This window comes from Pristis pectinata, chromosome 9 (genome assembly GCF_009764475.1).
Source record: "Pristis pectinata isolate sPriPec2 chromosome 9, sPriPec2.1.pri, whole genome shotgun sequence".
Classification (NCBI taxonomy): domain Eukaryota; kingdom Metazoa; phylum Chordata; class Chondrichthyes; order Rhinopristiformes; family Pristidae; genus Pristis; species Pristis pectinata.
This window is the reverse complement of record NC_067413.1, coordinates 2,061,671-2,085,500: the sequence shown is the minus strand read 5'-3', so window position 1 is coordinate 2,085,500 and position 23,830 is coordinate 2,061,671. Positions and strand designations below refer to the sequence as shown.

Below are 23,830 nucleotides of genomic sequence, written 5' to 3'. Positions count from 1 at the left end.
CCCTCTTGCCTTGAACCTATGCCCTCCAGTTTAGAATCTGCCACCATTGGGTAGACAGTCAGTGTCAGTTTCCCATCTGCCTCTTATAGTTTTATACACCTCTATCATGTCACTTCTCAGCCTCCTTTGCACCAGTGGAAATGGTCCCAACCTATATCTCAAGCCCTCTAATCCAGGCAACATCCTTGTGAATATTTTCTGCACCCTCTCTAACTTAATCACATCTTTTCTGTAATGTGGCAGCCAGATATGCTCACAATACTCCAAATGCAGCCTAACCAGTGTTTTGTACAATGATGAAAAACACTATGATGCTGGAGGAACTCAGCAGGCCAGGCAGCATCCGTGGAGAAAAGCAGGCGGTCAACGCTTGGGGTCAGGACCCTTCTTCAGGACTGAAGATAGAAAAAGGGGAAGCCCAATATATAGGAGGGAAAAGCAGAGCAGTGATGGGTGGACAAAAGAGGGGAGGTGGGGTGGGCACAGGGTGGTGATAGGTAGATGCAGGTAAGAGACAGTGATGGGCAGGTGTGGGGGAGGAGGGGAGAGCAGATCCACCGGGGGGTGGGTCAAAGGGAAGGAGAGAAAGGAAAAAAAAGGTAGAAAAGAGAGATAGGCTAGGAAAGGGAAGAAGAAGCATGGTGGTGGGGGGTGTGGGGAAGGAGGGTGGGGATTACTTAAAGTGGGAGAATTCAATGTTCATGACATTAAGCTGCAAGGTTCCAAGAGCATTTTGTACAACTGTAACAGGACATCCCAACTCTTGTACTCAATGCCTTGGCCAAGGAAGGCAAGCATGCCATGTGCCTTCTTCACCATCCTTTCTACCTATGTTGCCATTTTTTAGGGAACTATGTAGTTGTACCTTAGGTCTCTCCATGAAACAACACTCCCCAGGATGCTCCCATTCACTCTGTATATCCTGCCTTAAACTAACTTCCCAAAACACAAGTACAAAGTAATGAATGACTTAAATTCCCTCTGTATTCCTTTGCCTGCTTTCCCAGTTGAACAATATCCTGTTGTAACCCTTCATCATTTCCACTAGCTGCAACAGGATCCCATCATCATTCACATCTTCATCTCCCCACTGCTTTCTGCAAGGTCTACCCGCTGCATAACTCCCTGGTTCTCTTATCCCTACATACCCACATGCCTCTCCCCATACCCTGGCACTTTACCCTGCAAATGTAGTAAATGCAACCACCTCCCTGCCCCACCTCCCTCACCATCATCTAGGGATCCAAACAGTCTTTCTGGGTGAGGCAGAGATTCGCATGCACCTCCTCCAACCTCAGTCTACTGCATTATCTGATCTCAATGTGGTGCAGACGAGGCTCTGTCCGTACAGACCCCTCACTGCCAGGGTGAGGCCAAATGTAAACTAGAATAACACTTCATTCTGCCTGGGTAGTCTATAACAACAATGGTATGAACGTTGAATGTTCCAGCTTCAGGTAACTCACACTCCCTGTGCTGCTTTCTCTCTCTACTCCTCATCCCTCCCTCATCCGGTTCCACTTATCACCTTCCTTTCATATCAGATTCCAGCACCTTGTTTCCACTTAAGAGTCATAGAGCAATACTGCAAGGATACAGGCCCTTCGGCCCAACAAGTCATGCCAACCACATTGTCCACGCAGCTAGTCCCAATATCCTGCATTTGGCCCCTATCCCTCCAAGCCCCACCCCTCTGCTTACCTATCCAAGTGCTTCTTAAATGATACTGTTGTACCTGCCTCACCCACTTCCTCTTGACAGCTTGTTCCATATGCTCACCACCCTCTGCGTGGAAAAGTTGTTGCTTAGGTCCCTTTTAAATCTTTCCCCCCTCAACCTAAACCTTTGCTCCCTAGTTTTGGACTCCCCTGCCCTGGGGGAAAGACTGTCACTATCCACCTTATCTATGCCTCTCATAATTTCAAACTTTTCGAGAAGAGATCCCCTCATTCTCCCATGTTCCAAGGAATAAAGACCAAGCCTGGCCAACCTCTCCGTATAACTCAGGCCCTCTAGTCCTGGCAACATCCTCATAAATCTTTTCTGAACTCCTTCCAGTTTAATATCGCCTTTCCTATAACAGGGCGACCAAAACTGAACATAATACTCCAAGTGCGGCCTCACCAACGACTTATTGAACTGTAACATAATGTCCCAACTCCTATACTCAGTGCCCTGACTGATGAAGGTCAGCGTGCTAAACACCTCTTTCACCACCTTGTCTACCTGTGACACCACTTTCAACAAACTATACATTTGTACTCCTAGGTCCCTCTGTTCCATTACATTCCCTAATGCCCTACCATTCATAGTATAAGTCCTATGCTGGTTTGACTTTCCAAAATGCAACACCTCACACTTATCTGTATTGGTAAGATAAGATATTTATTTATTAGTCACATATACATTAAAACATACACAGCGAAATGCATCTTTTTGCGCTACTGAGAACATGCTGGAGGCAGCTCGCGAGTGTCGCCACTCTTCCGGCTCCAACATAGCATGCCCACAACTCCTAACCCGTACGTCTTTGGAATGTGGGAGGAAACCAGAGCACCCGGAGGAAACCCACGCAGACGCACAGGGAGAACGTACAAACTCCTTACAGACAGTGGCTGGAATTGAACTCGGGTCGCTGGCGCTGTAATAACGTTACGCTAACTGCTACACCACCGTGCTGCCACTTACCACTCTTCGGCCAACATCCCTAACTGATCAAGATCCCCCTGGAACCTACAATAGCCTTCTTCACGATCAACAACACCTCCTAATTTCATGTCATCTGCAAGCTTACTTATCAAGCCTTTCACATCCAAATCATATATATAAATAACAAGGGTCCCAACATCAACCCCTGCGGCACACCACTCATCACTGGCCTCCATTCCAAGAAACAACCTTCAACCACCACCTTCTGCTTCCTACCTCTGGGCCAATTTTGAATCTACCAAACTAGATCTCTCTTGGTTCCATGGGACCTAACCTTCCAGACCAGCCTGCCATGAGGGACCTTGTCAAAGGCCTTGCTCAAGTCCAAATTGACAACATCCACTGCCCTACCCTCATCTGCCCTTTTGGTTACCTCTTCAAAAAACTCTAAAAGATTCATTAAGCAGAACTTTCCACACACAAAGCCATGCTGACTCCTCCCAATCAGGCTCTGTCTATCCAAATGCTAGTAGATCCTGTCCCTCAGAACTCTCTCTGGTAACCTCCCCACTACTGATGTCAGGCTGACCAGCTTGTAGTTGTCCTTGCTACCCTTCTTAAACAACGGAACGCCATTGGCCACTTTCCAGTCTTCGGGAACTTTACCCTGTCCCCTTTGACCCTCACCAACTTTTATTGACGCACCATAAAAACCATCCTATCTGGATGCATCACGGCTTGGTACGGCAACTGTTCTGCCCTGGACCAAAAGAAACTGCGGAGAGTTTTGGACACAGCCCAGCACATCACCGAAACCAGCCTCCCCTCTGTGAACTCTGTCTATACCTCTCGCTGCCTTGGTGAAGCAGCCACCATAATCGAAGTCCCCACCCACCCAGGTCATTCTCTCTTCTCTCCTCTCCCATCAGGCAGAAGATACAGGAGCCTGAGGGCACATACCACCAGGCTCAAGGACAGCTTCTATCCCACGGTGATAAGACTATTGAAGGTTTACATAGACATAGAAATAATAGAAAACCTACAGCACAATTCAGGCCCTTCGGCCCACAAAGCTGTGCCAAACATGTCCCTACCCTAGAAATTACTAGGCTTACCCATAGCCCTCTATTTTTCTCAGCTCCATGTACCTATCCAACAGCCTCTAAAAAGACCCTATCATATTCGCCTCCACCACCGTTGCCAGCAGCCCATTCCACGCACTCACCACTCTTTGAGTAAAAAACTTACCCCTGACATCTCCTCTATACCTATCCCCAGCAACTTAAACGGATGTCCTCTTGTGGCCACCATTTCAGCCCTGGGGAAAAGCCTCTGACTATCCACCCGATCAATGCCTCTCATCATCTCATATACCTCTATCAGGTCCCCCCTCATCCTCCGTCGCTCCAAGGAGAAAAGGCCGAGTTCCCTCAACCTGCTTTCATAAGGCATGCTCCGCATTCCAGGCAGCATCCTTGTAAATCTCCTCTGCACCCTTTCTATGGCTTCCACATCCTTCCTGTCGTGAGGCGACCAGAACTGAGCACAATGCTCCAAGTGGGGTCTGACCAGGGTCCTATATAGCTGCAACAATACCTCACGGCTCCATTTCCCTTATACGATGAGACTCTTGACCTCACAATCTGCTCTGTTTGACCTTGCACCTTATTTTCTACCTGTAATGCACTTCCCTGTAGGTATGACACTTTACTCTATATTCTGTTATTGTTTTTACCCTGTACTACCTCAATGCACTGTGTAATGAATTGATCTGTACGAACAGTATGTAAGACAAGTTTTTCATTGTACCTTGGTACAAGTAACAATAATAAACCAATACCAATACCAATACCACTCGGTCAGGCCCTGGGGATTTATCCACCTTAATGCACTGTAAGAATGCAAATACCTCCTCCCTGTTAATATGAATGTTTTCCAAAACATCTCCACTTGTTTCCCTTGAGCAACTATGATTTTCTCCTCAATTAACACAGAGGAGAAATAGTCGTTAACAATCCCACCCATCTTCTGTGGCTCGAGACATAGGCAGTCCTGCTGATCTCTAAAGGGATCTACTCTCTTCCTAGCCACCTTTTTACTCTTAATATATCTATAGAACCTCTTGGGATTTTCCCTAACCTTCAGATCCATCTCATACTCTCTCTTTGCCCTCCTGATTTCCCTCTTAAGTGGATTCTTAATCTTTTTATAGTCATCAAGGGATTCACTTGTCCCCGACCTCCTAAATCCAATGTATGCTTCCTCCTTTTTCTTGACCAGGCCCTCAATATGTTGCCAGGCTTACCCTTCACCCTAACAAGGACATGCTATCCCTGGACTCTTGATATAGGACATTGAACATAGAACAGTACAGCACAGGAACAGACCGTTCAGCCCATGATGTTTTGCCAACCTAATTAAATTAGTATCAAATGCCCAACTAAACTAATCACTTCTGCCTATTCAATGTCCATATGCCTCTATTTCCTGCACATTCATGAGCCTATCTAAGAGCCTCTTGAATGTCTCTATCGTATTTGCCTCCACCACCACCCCCAGCAGCGCATTCCAGGGACCCATCATTCTCTGTGTAAAAAACTTGCCCCGCACATCTCCTCTGAACTTACCCCGTCTCACCTTAAATGCATGTCCTCTGGTATTAGACATTTCAACCCTGGGAAAAAGATACCAGCTGTCTTCTCTCCCTTTGCCTCCCATAATCTTATAAACATAGAACATAGAACAATTACAGCACAATTCAGGCCTTTCGGCCCACAAAGCTGTGCCGAACATGTCCCTACCCTAGAAATTACTAGGCTTACCCATAACCCTCTATTTTACTCAGCTCCATATACCTATCTAACAGTCTCTTGAAAGACCCTATCGTATCAGCCTCCACCACCAATGCCGGCAGCCCATTCCACGCACTCACCACTCTCTGAGTAAAAAACTTACCCCTGACGTCTCCTCTATATCTACTCCCCAGCACCTTAAACCTATGTCCTCTTGTGGCCACCAATTCAGCCCTGGGGAAAAGCCTCTGACTATCCACCCTATCAATACCTCTCATCATCTTATACACCTCAATCAGGTCCCCCCTCATCCTCCGTCGCTCCAAGGAGAAAAGGCCGAGTTCCCTCAACCTGCTTTCATAAGGCATGCTCCGCATCCCAGGCAGCATCTTTGTAAATCTCCTCTGCACCCTCTCTATGGCTTCCACATCCTTCCTGTAGTGAGGCGACCAGAACTGAGCACAATACTCCAAGTGGGGTCTGACCAGGGACCTATATAGCTGCAACAATACCTCACGGCTCCTAAATTCAACTCCCCGATTGATGAAGGACAATACACCATATGCCTTCTTAACCACAGAGTCAACCTGCGCCGCCACTTTGAGTGTCCTATGGACTCGGACCCCAAGATCCCTCTGATCCTCCACACTGCCAAGAGTCCTACCATTAATACTATATTCCACCAACATATTTGACCTACCAAAATGAACCACTTCACACTTATCTGGGTTGAACTGCATCTACCACTTCTCAGCCGAACTCTGCATCCTATCTATGTCCCTCTGTAACCTCTGACAGCCCTCCAAACTATCCACAACACCCCCAACCTTCGTGTCATCCGCAAACTTACTAACCCATCCCTCCACTTCCTCATCCAGGTCATTTATAAAAGTCACAAATAGTAAGGGTCCCAGTACAGATCCCTGAGGTACACCACTGGTCACCGACCTCCACTCAGAATACGACCCCTCAACAACCACTCTTTGCCTTCTGTGGGCCAGACAGTTCTGGATCCACACTGCAATGTCCCTTTGGATCCCATGTCTCCTCACCTTCTCCATAAGCCTCGCATGGGGTGCTTTATCAAATGCCTTGCTGAAATCCATATACACTACATCTACTACTCTCCCTTCATCGATGTGCTTAGTCACATCCTCAAAAAATTCAATCAGGCTCGTAAGGCAGGACCTGCCCTTAACAAAGCTGTGCTGACTATTCCTAATCATATTATACCTCTCCAAATGTTCATAAATCCTGCCTCTCAGGACCTTCTCCATCAGCTTACCAACCACTGAGGTAAGACTCACCGGTCTATAATGTCCTGGGCTATCCCTACTCCCCTTCTTGAATAAGGGAACAACATTCGCAACCCTCCAATCTTCTGGAACCTCTCCCGTCTCCATGGATGACACAAAGATCTTCGTCAGAGGTTCCGCAATCTCCTCCCTCACGTCCCACAGCAATCTGGGGTGCATCTCATCCGGTCCCGGCGACTTATCTAACTTGATGCTTTCCAAAAGTTTCAGCACCACCTCTTTTCTAATATCTACATGCTCAAGCTTTTCAGGCCACTGCAAGTCCCCACTACAATCCCCCAGATCTTTTATCCATGGTGAATACTGATGTAAAGTATTCACTAAGTACCTCCACTGTTTCTTCCGGATCCATACACACTTTCCCATTGCTGCACTTGATAGGCCCTATCCTTTCGCATTTCATCCTCTTCACATACTTGTAGAACGCCTTGGGGTTTTCCTTAATCCTGCCCACCAAGGCCTTCTTATGTCCCCTTCTGGCTCTCCTAATCTCTTTCTTAAGTTCCTTCCTTTTAGCCTTGTACTCCTCCAGATCTCTACCTTTACCTAGCTCTCTGTACCTTTTGTATGCTTTTCTTTTCCTTTAGACTAGATTTCTTCTAGCCTTCGTACACCACGGTTCCTGTATCCTATCATGACTCCCCTGTCTCATCGGAACATGTCTGTTCAGAGCTCCACACATATATCCCCCGAATATTTGTCACATATCTTCTGTACTTTTCCCAGAGAACATCTGTTCCCAATTTAATCTTCCAATTACCTGCCTGAGAGCCTCATAATTCCCTTTATTCCAAGTAAACACCTTTCTAGCCTGTCTGTTCCTATCCCTCTCTAGTGCTAACATAAAGGAGATAGAATTATGATCACTATCACCAAAATGTTCACTCACTGAGAGATCTGACACCTGACAAGGTTCATTACCCAATATCAAATCAAGCACAGCCTCTCCTCTTGTAGGTCTATCTACATACTGTGTCAAGAACCCTTCCTGAACACACCTAACAAACTCCACTCCATCTAAACCCCTCACCATCTGGAGATGCCAATCGATGTTTGGGAAATTAAAATCCCCCATCACAACAACTCTGTTATTCTCACACCTTTCTAGGATCTGCTTCCATATTTGCTCCTTAATAACCCTGTCACTATTGGGCAGCCTATGAAAAACACCCAGCAAAGTTATCGACCCCTTCCTGTTCCTAACCTCCACCCACAGAGACTCCGTAGACAATCCCTCCACAACGTCCACCTTTTCCGCAGCCGTGACACTATCTCTGATCAACAGTGCCACTCCCCCACCTCTCTTGCCTCCCTCCCTGTCCTTCCTGAAACATCTAAAACCCAGCACTTGAATCAACCATTCCAGCCCCGAAGCCATCCAAGTCTCCATAATGGCCACCACATCATAGCTCCAAGTATCGATCCAAGCCCTAAGCTCATCCGCCTTGTTCACAACACTCCTTGCGTTAAAATAGACACATCTCAAGCCTGTCTGAACACGTCCCTTCTCTATCACCTGCCAAGGGCACCCACTCCTAGCCTCCTCCACTCGAGAGCCAAACACCTCCTCCCCAGTCTCTCCAGTATGGATCCCAGCCCTCACCAATTCTAGTTTAAACTCTCCCCAGTAGCCTTAGCAAACCTCCCCGCCAGTATGTTGGTTCCCCCTGGGATTCAAGTGCAACCCGTCCTCTTTGAACAGGTCATACCTGCCCCAAAAGAGGCCCCAGTGATCCAGAAAACTGAATCCCTGCTCTTTACTCCAATCCCTCAACCACGCATTTAACCTCCTCCTCATTCTGTTCCTATACCCACTGTCGCTTAGCACAGGCAGTAATCCGGAAATTACTACCTTTGAGGTCCTGCTTCTCAACTTCCTTCCTAATTCTCTATAGTGTCTTTTCAGGACCTCATTCCTTTCCCTACCTATGTCGTTGGTACCAATATGTACCATGACCTCTGGCTGTTCTCCCTCTCTCTTCAGGATATCTTGGACACGATCAGAAACATCCCAGACCCTGGCACCTGGGAGGCAAACTACCTTCCGAGTTTCTTTCCTGCATCCACAGAATCGCTTGTCTGCCCACCTAACTATAGAGTCCCCTATCACTAGTGCCCTCCTCTCTCCTTCCCTACCCATCTGAGCCACAGGGCCGGGCTCTGTGCCAGAGCCACTGCCACTGTTGCTTCCCCCAGGTAGGCTGGCTCCCCCAACAGTACTCAAGCAGGAGTACTTATTGTCAAGGGATACAGCCACAGGGGTACTCTCTAGTATCTGTCTTTTCCCCTTCCCCTTTCCTTTATCAGATCCTAATCCCTTAACCTCTATCAGGTCTCCCCTCAGCCTCCGCCGCTCCAGAGAAAACAACCTAAGTTTGCCCAACCTCTCCTTATAGCACATACCCTCTAATCCAAACAGCATCCTGGTAAAGCTCTTCTGCACTTACTCCAAAGCCTCCACATCCTTCCTGTAATGGGTCAAACAGAATTGAATGCAATACTCCATTTGCGGTCTAACTAGAATCTTATAAAGCTGCAACATAAATTCCTGACTCTTGAACTCAATTCCTCAACTAATAAAGGTAAGCATGCCATATGACTTCTTTACCACCCTGTTAACCTGCATAGCCACTTTCAGGGAGGGAGAGACTTGGACCCCAAGATCCCTCTGCACATCAACATTGTTAAGGGTCTTGCTATTAACAGTGTACTGTCCCTACACATTCGATCTCCCAAAGTGCAACACTTCACACTCTTCAATATCACACTGTTAAAACCCTCTCACTTGCCATTCGTTCCTTTCCCTTCAACCTCTGCTAGATCCTCCCTAATTCCCCCAAAATTAGCCCTGCTCCACTTTGGGACCCTAACCTGTGGACCTATCCTCTCTTTCTCCATCACTATCTTAAAACCTAAAGAATTATGGTCATTAGAGCCAAAGTGCTCCCTGACTGCCACTTCAGTCACTTGCCCTGCCTCATTCCCTAACAGGATATCCAGTATTGCACCCTCCTGAGTAGGGCCCTCTATATATTGACTCAGGAAACTTTCCTGGACACATTTCACAAATTCCACCCCATTCAGGCCCTTAACACTCTGCGTGGCCCATTCAGTAGTGGGGAAATTAAAATCTCCCACAAATAGAACCCTACTATATTTCTCCTGTTCCTCAAGTTCCCCCTGACTACTGGGGGGTCTATAATACAGCCCCACTAGAGTGACCTTCCACATCACCTTCCAGCTTCTGTCTCTACCTCTACCCTTCCCCACCCCCAATACTCCATCTGCCCCTTCCTTTCTCTTTCCATATCTGTCTCTACTTGTCACCCACCAGCCACTGTCTCCTGACTCCACCCCCCTCCCCCAGATGACTCCTAACTGCCCATCATCTCCCTCCTCACCTGGTTCCACCTATTGCCTGCTAATTGCTGTCTTACCCCTCCCTCTCACCTCATTGTATTGGTTACCTCCTCTCTCGACCATCCTTTTGCCACCACAGATGCTGCTTGACCTGCAAAGTACCTCCAGTAGTTTGTTTTTTATCTCCAGATTCCAGCATCTGCTTTATCTATGTCTCCGTGGATGTAAGGCTTATTGGCCTGTAGTTCCCTGGCTTATCCCTGCTGCCTTTTTAAAATAAAGGCACAGCATTAGCCATCCTCCTGTCTTATGGTACCTTACCTGTGGCTAACAAAGATACAAGAATCTCTGCAAGGACCCAGCAATCTCCTCCCTTGCTTCCCATGACATCCTAGAATACAGCTGGCCAGGTCCCAGGGATTCATCCGTCATAATACATTTCAAGACCTCCAATACTTCCTCCTACAAAATGTTGACATGCTCCTGGATATCACTGTTCCCTCTCCTGAACTCACTGCCTTCTTGTCCTTCTCCATGGTAAATACAGACAAGAAGTATTCATTAAGACCTCACCCATATCCCATGTGTCTGCACATAGATTACCACACTGATCCTTAAGGAGACCTACTCTCTCCCTGGTTACACTTGATATACTTAAAGATCTTTTGCAATTCCCCTTTTATCTTATCTGCCTGGGATATCTCATGGCCCTTTTCTGCCCTCCTAATTTTCTTCTTTAGTCCACTCCTACATCCCTTGTACTTCTCAAGGGAATTGCTGGATCTCAGCTGCCCATGCCTGACAAATGCCTTTTTCCTGACCAGACCCTCAAAATAACTCGTAAACCAAGATTCCCTAATCTTGCAAGCCTTGCCCTTCAATCTAACACGAACATGCCAGCACTAAGTTCTTGCTATCTCACTTTTAAAAGCCTCCCACATACTAAACGTACCTGCAAACAGCTTCTCCCAATCAACTTTTGAGATTTCCTGTCTGATGCCATTGAAATGATCTTTTCCTCCGTTTAGGACTTTATCTTTTTCCATGGGTATCTTGAAACTAATAGAACATGAAACAATACATCACAGGAGCAGGTCCTTCAGTCAACGATGTCTGTGCCAACCATGATGCCAATCTAAACTAATCCCATCTGCCTGCACATGGTCCATTTCCCTCTATTCCCTGCCTGTTCACATGTCTGAAATGCTTCTTAAAACATTGTAATCCTATCTGCTTCTACCACTCCACCTGGCACCTACCAACTTCAGTGTAAAAAAAACTTGCCTTGTAAACTTCCTTTAAATTTTATCCCTCTCACTTTAAACCTATACCCTCTAGTATTTAATATTTTCATTCTGGGATAATCTACCCTATCTAAACCCCTCATAATTTTATATACTTCTGTCAGTTTGCTCCTCCGATCCAGAGAAAACAATCCAAATTTGTCCAGCCTCTCCTTATAGGATGAGGAAGGGTGGGTTAGTAAGTTTGCTGATGACACGAAGGTTGGTGGTGTTGTGGATAGTGTAGAAGGTTACTGTAGATTACAACAGGACATTGATAGGATGCAGAGCTGGGCTGCGAAGTGGCAGATGGAATTCAACCCAGAAAAGTGTGAAGTGATACACTTTGGAAGATCGAATTTGAAGGCAGAATACAAGGTTAATGGCAGGACTCTTAGCAGTGTGGAGGAACAGAGGGATCTTGGGGTCCACATCCATAGATCCCTCAAGGTTGCCACACAGGTCGATAGCGTTATTAAGAAGGCATATGGTGTGTTGGACATTAGTCGGGGAAATTGAGTTCAAGAGCCGCAAGGTAATGTTGCAGCTCTATAGAACTCTGGTTAGACCACACTTCAAAGACCCCACCCACCCAGGCCATTCTCTCTTCTCTCCTCTTCCATCAGGTTGAAGATACAGGAGCCTGAGGGCACGTACCCCCAGACTTAAGGACAGCTTCTACCCCACTGTGATAAGACTATTGAACAGTTCCCTTATACAATGAGATGGACTCTGACCTCATGATCTACCTTGTTGTGACCTTGCACCTTATTGCACTGCACTTTCTCTGTAGCTGTGACACTTTACTCTGTACTGTTATTGTTTTTACCTGTACTACATCAATGCACTCTGTACTAACCCAATGTAACTGCACTGTGTAATGAATTGACCTGAACGATCGGTTTGTAAGACAAGCTTTTCACTGTACCTCGGTACAAGTGACAAAAATAAACCAATACCAATACCACTTGGAGCATTGTGTTCAGTTCTGGTTGCCTCATTATAGGAAGGATGTGGAAGCTTTAGAGAGGGTGCAGAGGAGATTTACCAGGATGCTGCCTGGATTGAAGAGCATGTCTTATGATGAAAGGTTGAGTGAGCTAGGGCTTTACTCTTTGGAGAGAAGGACGATGAGAGGTGACTTGATAGAGGTGGACAAGATGATCAGAGGTGTCGATCGAGTAGACAGTCAGAGACTTTTTCTCAGGGTGAAAATGGCTAACACGAGGGGGCATAATGTTAAGGTGATTGGAGGAAGGTATTAAGGGGGATGTCAGGGGTAAGTTTTTTACACAGAGAGTGGTGGGTGCGTGGAACGCACTGCTGGCAGAGGTTGTGGTAGATACATTAGGGACATTTAAGAGACTCTTAAATAGGCATGTGAATGATAGAAAAATGGAAGGCTACGTGGAAGGGAAGGTTTAGATACATATTAGAGCAGGATAAAATGTTGGAACAACATCATCAGCCAAAGGGCCTGTACTGTGCTGTAATGTTCTATGTTCTATAGGTTTAAGATCAGAGGTGAGAAATTTAAAAGGGACATCAGGTGCAGCTTCTTCACACAAATGGTGGTGCGTATTTGGAATGAGCTGCCAAAAATAGTGGTTGAGGCAGGGACTTTAACTACATTTAAAAGCCATCTGGATAAGTACATGGAGAGAACAGGTTTAGAGGGCTATGAGCCAAACGTGGGCAGGTGGGACTAGCTCGCTGGGCAACACAGTCGGAATGGACGTGTTGGGCTGAAGGGCCTGTTTTGTTGCTGTATGACTCTATGCTTATCACCCTCCTAGCTGTCTCCACCATTCACCCTCCCAGCTGTCTCCACCATTCACCCTCCCCTCCACCCATCTGCCCTATTTTTTTCTGCATCCATCTATCCTCCACCTGCCTCTGTCTCCCAAAATATACCCCTCCCCGGTTCGATCTGCCTGGCGTCCTTCATCCCTCCTTGGTCCACCAACCAGTCACTGGCCCCTGTCTCACCACTCCACCTCTCCTCTTCATACTGGCTATCTTCCTCTCCACCCTTAGACCTGATGCAGGGTTTCAACCCAAAATGTCAACAACTCCTCTCCCCCACAGATGCTGCTCAACCTGCTGAATTCCTCCAGCAGACTGTTTGTTGTGCAGCGTCTGCAATCTCTTGTGTCTACCCATGTGTGCTAACCCTTTTTATCAGCACTTGATCTGTTGCTTCTACGCCTTGGAGGCATGCTTGTCTAGATACTTAAATGTTGCGAGAGGCTCTGCCTCCACCTCCCCTCAGGTTCCAGATTCCAACCACCTAGATAAAAAAGTTCCTCCTCATCCTTGTAAACCTGTGCCACTAGTTTTAGACACCTATGCTAAGGGAAAAGGTTTCTTAATATCTATCCTTCTTATGCTGCTCATAATTTTATTTATGGCCAGGTTCCCCTCTCAGCATCCCTCACCCTAAGGAAAACAAACCCTGCTTATCCAGAAACGCTCCGTCCCAGACATCATGGTGAATCTCCTCCACAGCCTCTCCAGTGTAATCACATTCTTATGATAAAGTGGCAGCCGGAACTGTATACAGTACTCCAACTGTGGTCTAACCAATGTTTTATAAAGTTGTACCATAACTTCCCTGCTTTTATACTCTCTCCCCTGGCTAATGAAGGCAAGTATCCCATGTGCCTTGTTTACCATCTTTGTCCACTTGTGCTGCCATCTTCAGGGATTCTTGGAATTGTACAATATTCCCTGGGGCCCAAGTATTCATTGCTTGTGTCCTAATCTTATTAGTTCTATTAAAATATACCACCTAGTATTTCTCAGGGATTAAATTCCACCTACCGTTGCTCTGCCCAAATTACCTTTCTGCAGCCTGATTATCCTGCTCACTACCAACAACGCCATCAATTTTCATATCATCTGCAAATTTACTAATCATACCTCCTACAGTCATATCTAAATCACTAATGTATGTAACAAACAGTAAGGGTCCCAGCACAGAATCCTGGTATACACCACCACTAGTTACAGGCTTCTAATCAAAAACTCGTCTACCTTCTATTACCAAGCCTATTTGCTGTACCTGAACCTGTGGATTTCTGTCTGGTGAATCAGGGTATTATTGCCCCAGGCAATAGAAATAGGCCCTTTGGCCTGGCAAGTCCATGCTTGCCACCAATTGTAAAGCTTTTAACAGCAATCTCTGTGATACACCATTAGTTGCAGGCTTCCAATGGTTTCCAAGCTTGAGGTCAGAGACCTCCCTCTGGGTAGTAACCAGCTGCTAGGGCATGGAAGAGCAGCTTAACTTTTTGTTCTTGGCCAAGTATAGAGGTGTATAAAATCTTGAGGGGCATAGATTGAGTGAGTGCACTGTCTTTTTCCTAGGGCTGGGGAATCAAGAACTAGAGGACATAGGGTTAGGATGAGAGGGGAGAGATTTAATAGGGAACCTGAGGGGGCAACTTTTTTCATCCAGAGGGTGGTCCATATATGGAATGAGCTGCCAGAGGAGGAGATTGAGGCAGGTACATTAACAACATTTAAAAGACACTTGGGACAGGAAAGGTTTAGAGGGATATGGGCCAAACACAGGCAAATGGGACTAGCTTAGATAGGTCTTGGTCGGCATGGATCAGTTGGGCCGAAGGGCCTGTTTCTGTGTTCTATGACTCTATGACTCAGTACACTCTGCCAGCCAGACTTGGACATTGGAGGAGCACTGGTCCAGTGGATGATTACACAGCACATTTTGGAGCAGTGATTGGCCAGTTCTCTAAACTTTAACCAGCAACTCCCCCAAACATGAGTGGAACAGGAAGGCAACATTTAGCTCCTCCTGTTCTACTCTGACTTCTACTAAGTCACTGCAGATCTGCCACCTACTTCCATTCACTTGACTCATTCCTCTCCCTCAATACTCAAAACAAGAACATACCAATCTCACACATAAAATTGAGAGAGTCAGCAGCTTTAAATTCCTGGATGTTAACATATCAGATGGACCTGTCCGGGCCCAGCACATAGATGCAATCACAAGGAAAGTGCGACAGCATCTTTACTTTCATAGGAGATTAAGGAGATTTGGCTTGTCACTGAACATTCTAACAAACTTGTACTGTTGAAAATGTCCTGACTGGTTGTGTCATGGTCTGGGATGGCACTTCAAATGCACAGGAACATAAGAGGCTGCGGAGAGTAGTGGACTCTGCCCAATACATCACTGGCACATCCCTCCCCACCATTGGCAGTATCTACAGGAGGCACTGCCTCAAGAAGGCAACATCCATCATCAAAGATCCCCACCATCCAGGCCATGCCATCATTTTGCAGCTACCCTAATCATTAGACTTTAGCAACACCGTGACCACTTTTATCACTTTGCACTAAAAGGACTTTTTTTTTTGTTTTAATTGTGTTCTTTCTTGTGAAAATTGTGTATAATTTATGTTTTCCTTGTGAATGCTGCTTCTATGATGCTATGTGCCTGTGATGCTGCTGCAAGTAAGTTTTTCATTGCACCTGTGCACACATGGACTTGTGCATATGACAATAAGTTTGACTTTGACATTGAAATTAACAATGAGACACAAGAGACTGCAGATGCTGTGGTCTGTAGCAAGAAAAAAACTGTTGGAGGAACTCAGCAGGTCAAGTAGCATCTGTGGAGTCAAAGGGGTAGTGGACATTTCAGGTTGAGACCCTGCATCAGGACTCGCTGAGTTTCTCCAGCAATTTGTTTTTTGATCCCGTCACCAATTGCTGTATGTTGCAGAGAATCGCAAACTTCTACCCTCTCCACATGGAAACGTTTCTGAACTTTACTCCTGAAACCCAGACTCTCAGTTTTAGATCCTGGCCCTCAGTCTCAGATTCTCAACCAATGGAAACTCAACCCTTCACCTACATTCCAAGGAACAACCATAGTCTGTGAAATTTCTCCTTGTGATCCAATCCCTGGATGTATACTGAACTCTCTCCAAAGCAAATATACCCTTCCAAGGTTTGGTGCCCAGTGCTTCTCATGTAGTCATACCAGAGCCTAGTCTGGCTGCAGCATAACTTTGTTCTAACTCATCTCTATTCTATATCTCCCCAGGATGGTGTGTTTGTGGAATGAGCTGCAAGAGTAAACAGTTGAGGCAGGTACAATAACAACCTTTAAGAGACATTTGGATAAGTACATGGACTGTATTACTTTATGACTCTAAGAGGATGTACAGTTGAAGCAAGGATGTCTCTGGAGCAGATGGTTGAGAGTTTTTGAAGAAAGGTTTATGATCTTTTCCCATCAGCTGGACGCTCCCAGACCTGCATCAGCTGCACCTCGCTATTACAATTCTCATTCTGGTTTTGAAGTCCCACCCTGACCTTTCCTGTCCCCTCCAGCCCTACAACCCTTTGAGATCTCTTCGTTCCCCTGCATTTTCTCTGTATCTGGAACACTGTATTCTGCATTCTGTTTTGCTTTTCCCTTGCACTATCTCAATGTACTTATGTTTTGGAATGATCTGTCCGGATAGTATGCAAAACAATGCTTTTCACTGTACATGTGACAATAATAAACCGATTACCAACTCCCTGATTCCTATCCCTCCACCACTGGTGGCCGTGTTTTCAGCCGCAAGGTCCTGGGCTCTGGAATTCCCTCCCCAAACCCCTCCACCTCTCCCTCTCCTCCCTTAAGATGCTCATTAAAACCTATCTCTTTGACTGATATTCTGGTCACCTGCCAATATTTCCTTAACTGGCATGGTGTCAAATATTGTTAGTGTTGCTGTGAAGGTGCTCTGTAACATTTAACCCTGTGAGAGGCACTTTATGGATGCAAGTTGTTCTGGATGATGAAGCTGGCTTAGTACACCAGAACATTTAGAGGAGGTCAGCTTAATTTTGTTTGGGTCGAAGCTGTCGGGTATCTTTTAGTAAAAGAGGAACAGGAAAGGTTTCTCAACGTTTACTGGCCTCAGCGGTCCACAGAGTAAAGAGGAAGTGATCTCGTGCTGAAACCTTGTTACAACATGACTTCCTCTTTCACCATCCACCCATCCCCCACGGCCTCCTCAGAGGATGTGAGCGGGTGGTAGGGTTCCAGGGCAGGAGGAGGCTGGTGTGGCACAGATCTCAAGGTTTCTCCTTTTCTCATGATGTGCAGTAAAGCCCACTATCAAAAACTTCAGAAGAACTGAGGAGCAGCAAATCTCTCCACCTACCACATCACAGCCTTCACCGTCTCCATTCCAGTCTCCACCCTGAGCCCAGCAACTTCAGATAATACTCCTGCTTCTCCCATTTACACCTCCCTCCAGAGGCAGCCCTTGTTTTTTTACTGGTCTCTTTCACATCGACAAGCCCAGCCTATCCAGTCTCATAATTCAAGCCCCCTAATTCAGGCAACACCCTTGTGAATCTCTTCTGTACCCTCTCTAGCTTAATCACATTCTTCTTATAGCGTGGCAACTAGAACTGCACAAAATACCCCAAGTGTGGTCTCACCAACATCTTGTACAGCTGTAATACAATGTCCCAACTCTGGTACTCAGTGCTGCAATTGATGAAGGCAAGCATGCTATATGCCTTCTTCACTACTCTGTCTACCTGTGCCGGAGAGCCCTGACATTCACTGTGTATGTCCTGCCCTGGTTTAACGTTCCAAAATGCATCACGTTCCACTTGTCTGAGTTAAATTCCACCTGCCATTCCTTTGTCCACCTTCCCAGATAACCAATATCCTGTTGTAATCTTAGTAAACCTTCTTCATTGTCCCCTATACCACCAATTTTGATGTTATCTTTTGGTCATCTACAACAATGTTTCTGTTTTGGTTCAGTATCTTATAATGTTCCATTGAGGGACTACGAGTCACTTAACGGTAGAGAAAAGCTGATAAATTCACACTGTTGTTTCCTGTGCCCAGTTTGGGTGCTCCAGGTTAATGGTGGGCTTGTGATACCTCTCATTGAGTCTTGCATGGTGGGAAGATGTTGCAGGATCAGTGGATGAGAAGACTCAGCCTTTCTCCTCCTCTTGAAGCTAGGGTGTTAATATGGCTGGTTCAGAAGAACTTTTGGGGTCAATGGTGATACCAAAGATGTTCCTGAGGTTACAGATTGTAGTGGTGATGTATGTTTCTGCTGCCATCATTTGTTCACAGGGCCTCATGGATGCCCAGTTCTGAGCTGCCAAATCTGTTCTGAGTCTATCACATGTAATTTGATTACAGTGCTACACAACATGATGGGGGTGCCCTTGGTGTGAAGATGATACCGTGTGTCCACAAGGACTGTGTGGTGATCAATTCTACCAATTCTATCATGGACAGACGCATCTGGCACAGGTAGACTAGGAATAATGAAATCAAGTAGGTTTCTCTCTGTGACCTCTCTCAGAGTTGATCTCTCTGCCTCCATCTCAGGAGACAAACTATCTACTGACATTTACTACAAACCCACAGCTACCTGGACCACACCTCCTCTCACTCTGTCTCTTGTAAGGAAGCCATCCCTTTCTCTCTGTTTCTCTGAGAACATCTTGAGAACAGATATGGTGGAAACAGAGGCCTTCCACTCCAGAACATCTGCAATGTCCCCCTTTTACAGGAAATGGGGCTCCGCCCACTATGGTCGATGGAGCCCTCACCTGCACCTCCTCCATTTCACGCACTTCTGCTCTCACCCTTCCTCCCCCGAGACAGAACAGAGATAGAGTTCCCTTGGTTCTTAGCTTCCACCCCACCAGCCTCTGCATCCAGCACATCATTCTTTTGACACCTCTGCCAGCTACAGTGTAGCCATCTGGAGTTCCCAGTTGCAAGCTATTTTAATACTCCTTCCCATTTCCACCCCAACCTGTCTGTCCCCAGCCTCATCCACTGGTAGGGTGAGGCTAAACACAAATTTGAAGAACAGCACCTCATATTTCACCTAGTTAGTCAGGATTACCTACTCCCCCTCTATCCCTTTCTCTCTCCTTCTGATCTACCCAAAACCTCTCACACACGACTTTCCAAGCCACAAACCCCCAGCCCCCAATCTCTCTTTCTCCTCCCCCACTTACTCCATCTTCCATCACGCACTGTTCCCATCTGCCCACCCCAACTCCCTCCTCTTTACCTTCCATAATCTGCAGCCCTTTGTTGCCTCCACCCATTACCTCCCAGCCTCTGTCGCTATCCCCACTGTCTGTCTCTTGTGTCTCCTGTCTTCAAGTAGGTTTACTCCTTGCTCATTATCAGTTACAGACCAAGTCTGGCAGCCGTGCCCTTCAGGGCTTAGCCAGTTTGGTCTGTGGTCATGCTACCAAGCCACTCTTGGTGATGGACACTGAAGTTCCCACCAGAGAACTTTCTGTGCCCTTGTTATTTTGAATGCTTCTTCCAAGTATTGTTCCACAGGATAGAAGGTGGGAAGCAGGGGAGATTTCCTTGCCCATGTTTGACCTGAGGCCATGAGGTTTCATGGGGCCTGGTCTGGAATCAATGTTGTGGACTCTTGGGACTACCTCTGATGGGCCTGTCCTGCTGATGGGACAGAACAGATACAGGGATTGTGAGAGGAGTCTGGCAGGCTGTCTGTAGGGTATGATTTTGTGAGGGTGACTATGTCTGGTCTCTGGGAAACACAAGAGACTGCAGATGCTGGAACCTGGAGCAACAAACAGTTGGCTGGAGAAACTCAGCAGGTTGAATAGCAGGTGTGGAAGGGAAAGGAACTGTCGATATTTTGGGTTGAGACCGTGCATTAGGAGAGTGGAGAGGGGAGGTTGTCAGTTTAAAGAGGAGAGAGGGAGTGGTGAGACAGGAGTCTGAGGTGATTGATGGACTGAGGAGGGGTGAAAGTTGATGGACAGGTGATGCCAAGTGGGGAGGGGAGGGTAGAGTTTAGGGACAGTGGTAGATGATAGACGGGAGCAGAGAAAGAAGAAGAAGAAGAAAAACAAGAGGCAGATGGAGGGTGGTGGGGGGAGGGGAGTGTGGAGACAACCGCCGGAGGGTGATAAGCAGGAACTCAAAGTGCTACCAGTGCTGGACTCTGATAAGGAAAAGAAGTGAGAATGGGAACCATTAGAGGATAGGGGAATGGTGGATGGAATCAGAACCAGATTGATGTGGGGGAGGTGGGGGAAGAGGTAGAAAAAGCCTGTGGGTGAACTATGTGTGTAGTGGGTGGATGGAACCAGGAGGGGGAGGGGAAAGAAGATAGGTGACTGGAGGCTGGAAGGGGGAGTGGGGGTGGGGGGTGATAAAGGGGACAAAGATGGGAGGAATGGAGAAGGGTTGGAAGGAAGGGGGGGGGAGGAGGAGACCCACCGGAGGGGTCACCTAAAATTGGAAAACTCTATGTTCATGCCACTGGGTTGTAGACGACCCAGGCAGAATATGAGGTGCTGTTCATCTTGTTTGCATTGGGCCTCACTCAGAGCTCTCCCAGTTTCGACACTGAATGTTTGAAACCTCTTAAAATTAGCTGAGGCTTATTCTAATTCCACGTCTGATTCATTTTCAATCACTTCATCTGTTTTCTCTTTCGATTGATTTCTGCGGGACCCAGTGTTGTGCTGGGCCATTTCAGAGGGTATTAGGCATTAACAGTGTGATGTTGGTTGGAGTGTCTGTAGCCCAGACCTACTTGGCAGGGTGACAGATTCCTTCCTTGAAGATCATCGTGACTTGGTGGGGTATTTAACAACCATCTGATTGTTCCTTTAACAGCTACCGGTTGAGCAGATTCAGTTTCTCAACATTGCATGAGGACTCTTGAACGCACAGCCTATTGCTGTTTGGCTCTGCGGCAACTCCTATGCTACCATATAAGGTCATGAAATTGAGCTAGTAACACAGGGGCTGGTGACGAGAAAGCAGAACCACAAAACGTTACGCCTCCAGCAGCGAAACAGAACATAGGGTGGGGTTTGTGGTGTCGGTGCATGCTGCAGCTCATTAAACTCTGATGGCAGGTTCAATCAGGCAATGCCATAGTCGTAGGCCCCAGGTCAACAACAATCACTTGCATTTATATAGCATCTTTCAAACATATTCCATTGAAGCATATCCAACAAATTCTGACACTAAAGGAGATATTTGTGTCGATGGCCAAAATTTTGGTCTAAAAGGTGGAGAGGTTCTGGGTGGGAATTCCGGAGTTGGGGATCTCAGCAGCTAGGACTCGGCTGTCGCTGGGAGAGGGAGTGGATACAGTGGCCAGGACTGCAGCAGTGCAGAGATCCGGCTGCAGGAGGGAATGAGAGGGCATGGAGGGATTTAAACACAAGGAGGAGAAGTTTAAAATCAAGGTGTTGCTGGACTGGGATTCAGGATGGTAAATTGGACTCATGCATTAGGGGACAGGTAGAAGACAATGGGTGGAGATAAAGTTCAGACAGGTTTGAAGATGGGAGGCCAGGTTTTTAGTGGGCACCTTGACAGGGCACACAGAGGAAGTGTTGGAGCCCAACAAACTTGTCATAATCAGGGAGTCATATAGCATGGAAACTTCAGCCCAAATTGTCCATCCAAGGTAGTCCTATTTGCCCACGTTTGGCGCATATCCCTCTAAGCCTTTTCTATTCATGAACCTGTCCAAATGTCTTTTAAACATTGTGATTGTACCTGCTCTGACAATGTGTCAATTCACAAAATCATTCAACGTAATTGTGGGAAGCTGATTGTTAACGATGGGGAATTTTTTTTCTGAGATCTCTCGCAATCCTAGGCCAAGGGATTCCATGCAATAAATGTAACCCAAGGTTCGCATTTACTGGGAACTTCACAATCTTAGGACAACAAAAATAAAACACTTACTGCTAATAAAGGAAATGGGATGGGTAATTTCTGCACAGCAAGATCCTAGGAGCAGTAATGTGCTAATACTTCACTAGGGTTTGGAAGGACGACTGGCTGCAGGGAGGATTTCCACTGAATGAGGAGTCAAGAACCAGGCAGCACAGTTTGAGAGTAAGGGGTAGGACTGAGATGGGAAGAAATGTCATCACTCAGAGGGTGGTGAGTCTTTGGAATTCTCTACCCTGGAGGGCTGTGAATCTAGGGATATGGAGATAGACAAGAAAATGGTGCTGACGTACAGGATCAGACATGATGTTAATAAATGGAGTAACAGGCTAGAAGGGCCACATGACCGACTCCTACACCAATTTCTTATGTTCTTAGAGAAGCTGTTTCAGCGACATTGATGGGAATAAATATTGCACCAAGGATATTGGGGAAAATTCCTCTTGTTCTTCGAAATAACACCGGGGATCCACCTGAGAGAGTAGGGAGAACCTCAGTTCAACATCTCATCCCAGTGAGGGAACTTCTGAATGTGCAGCACTCCCTCAGTACTGCCCCAACCACAGTGTGAAAGTCCCTCAATATTATCCCTCTGGAAGTGCAGGAATAAAGGAAGCCGTACTGTCTCCCTGACATAGGGCTGCTCCTTGGTACTGCCCCTCCAGCAGTGCACTGCTCCTTCAGGACTGTCGCTCCAACAATACAAGTCCCCCTCAGTACTGCCTCCCCCACACTACATCCCCCCTCAGTACTCCCCTTCAGTACTGCCCCACCTACATCCCCCCTCAGTACTGCCCCTCTCACACTACATCCCCCCTCAGTACTGCCCCTCCCACACTACATCCCCCTTCAGTACTGCCCCTCCCACAGTACATTCCCCCTCAGTACTGCCCCTCCCACACTATATCCCCTTCAGTACTGCCCCTCCCACACTACATCCCCCTTCAGTACTCCCCTTCAGTACTGCCCCTCCCATGGTACATCTCCCCTCAGTACTACCCCTCCCACACTACATCCCTTCTCAGTACTGCCCCTCCCACACTACATCCCCCTTCAGTACATCCCCCTCAGTACTGCCCCTCCCACAGTACATCCCCCCTCAGTACTGCCCCTCCCACACTATATCCCCCTTCAGTACTGCCCCTCCCACACTACATCCCCCTTCAGTACTGCCCCTCCCACACATCTCCCTTCAGTACTGCCCCTCCCACACTACATCCCCCTTCAGTACTCCCCTTCAGTACTGCCCCTCCCACAGTACATCCCCCCTCAGTACTGCCCCTCCCACACTACATCCCCCCCTCAGTACTGCCCCTCCCACACTACATCCCCCTTCAGCACTCCCCTTCAGCACTGCCCCTCCAAGTAAACTCCCCCTCCAACAATGCAGCAACCCCCCTCGGTAGTGACCTCCAATGATTTGGAATGCCCTGAGATCTGTCCCACCAGCAAAAATGTTCACCATTTCCTTGTATCATGTTTATTCCTCAATCAATATCACTAACAAAACAAGGAACTGGAGAGGCCCAGCGAGCTTGCTTCATTTCACGGAAACCTTTGATGTAATTACTGAGAATTCTGATTGTGGCAATGCATAGGTTTGTGGTATGTACGTATGTTGTGTGTGTGTGTGTGTGTGTGTGTGTGTGTGTGTGTGTGTGT

At 46.9% G+C, this 23,830-nt stretch overlaps 1 long non-coding RNA gene across 1 annotated transcript in view; it reads right to left on the bottom strand.

Annotated features, from left to right (window-relative positions):
• Window positions 1-23,830, bottom strand: part of LOC127574140 (uncharacterized) — a 99,375-nt gene that overhangs the window by 10,262 nt on the left and 65,283 nt on the right. The window lies entirely within an intron of this gene.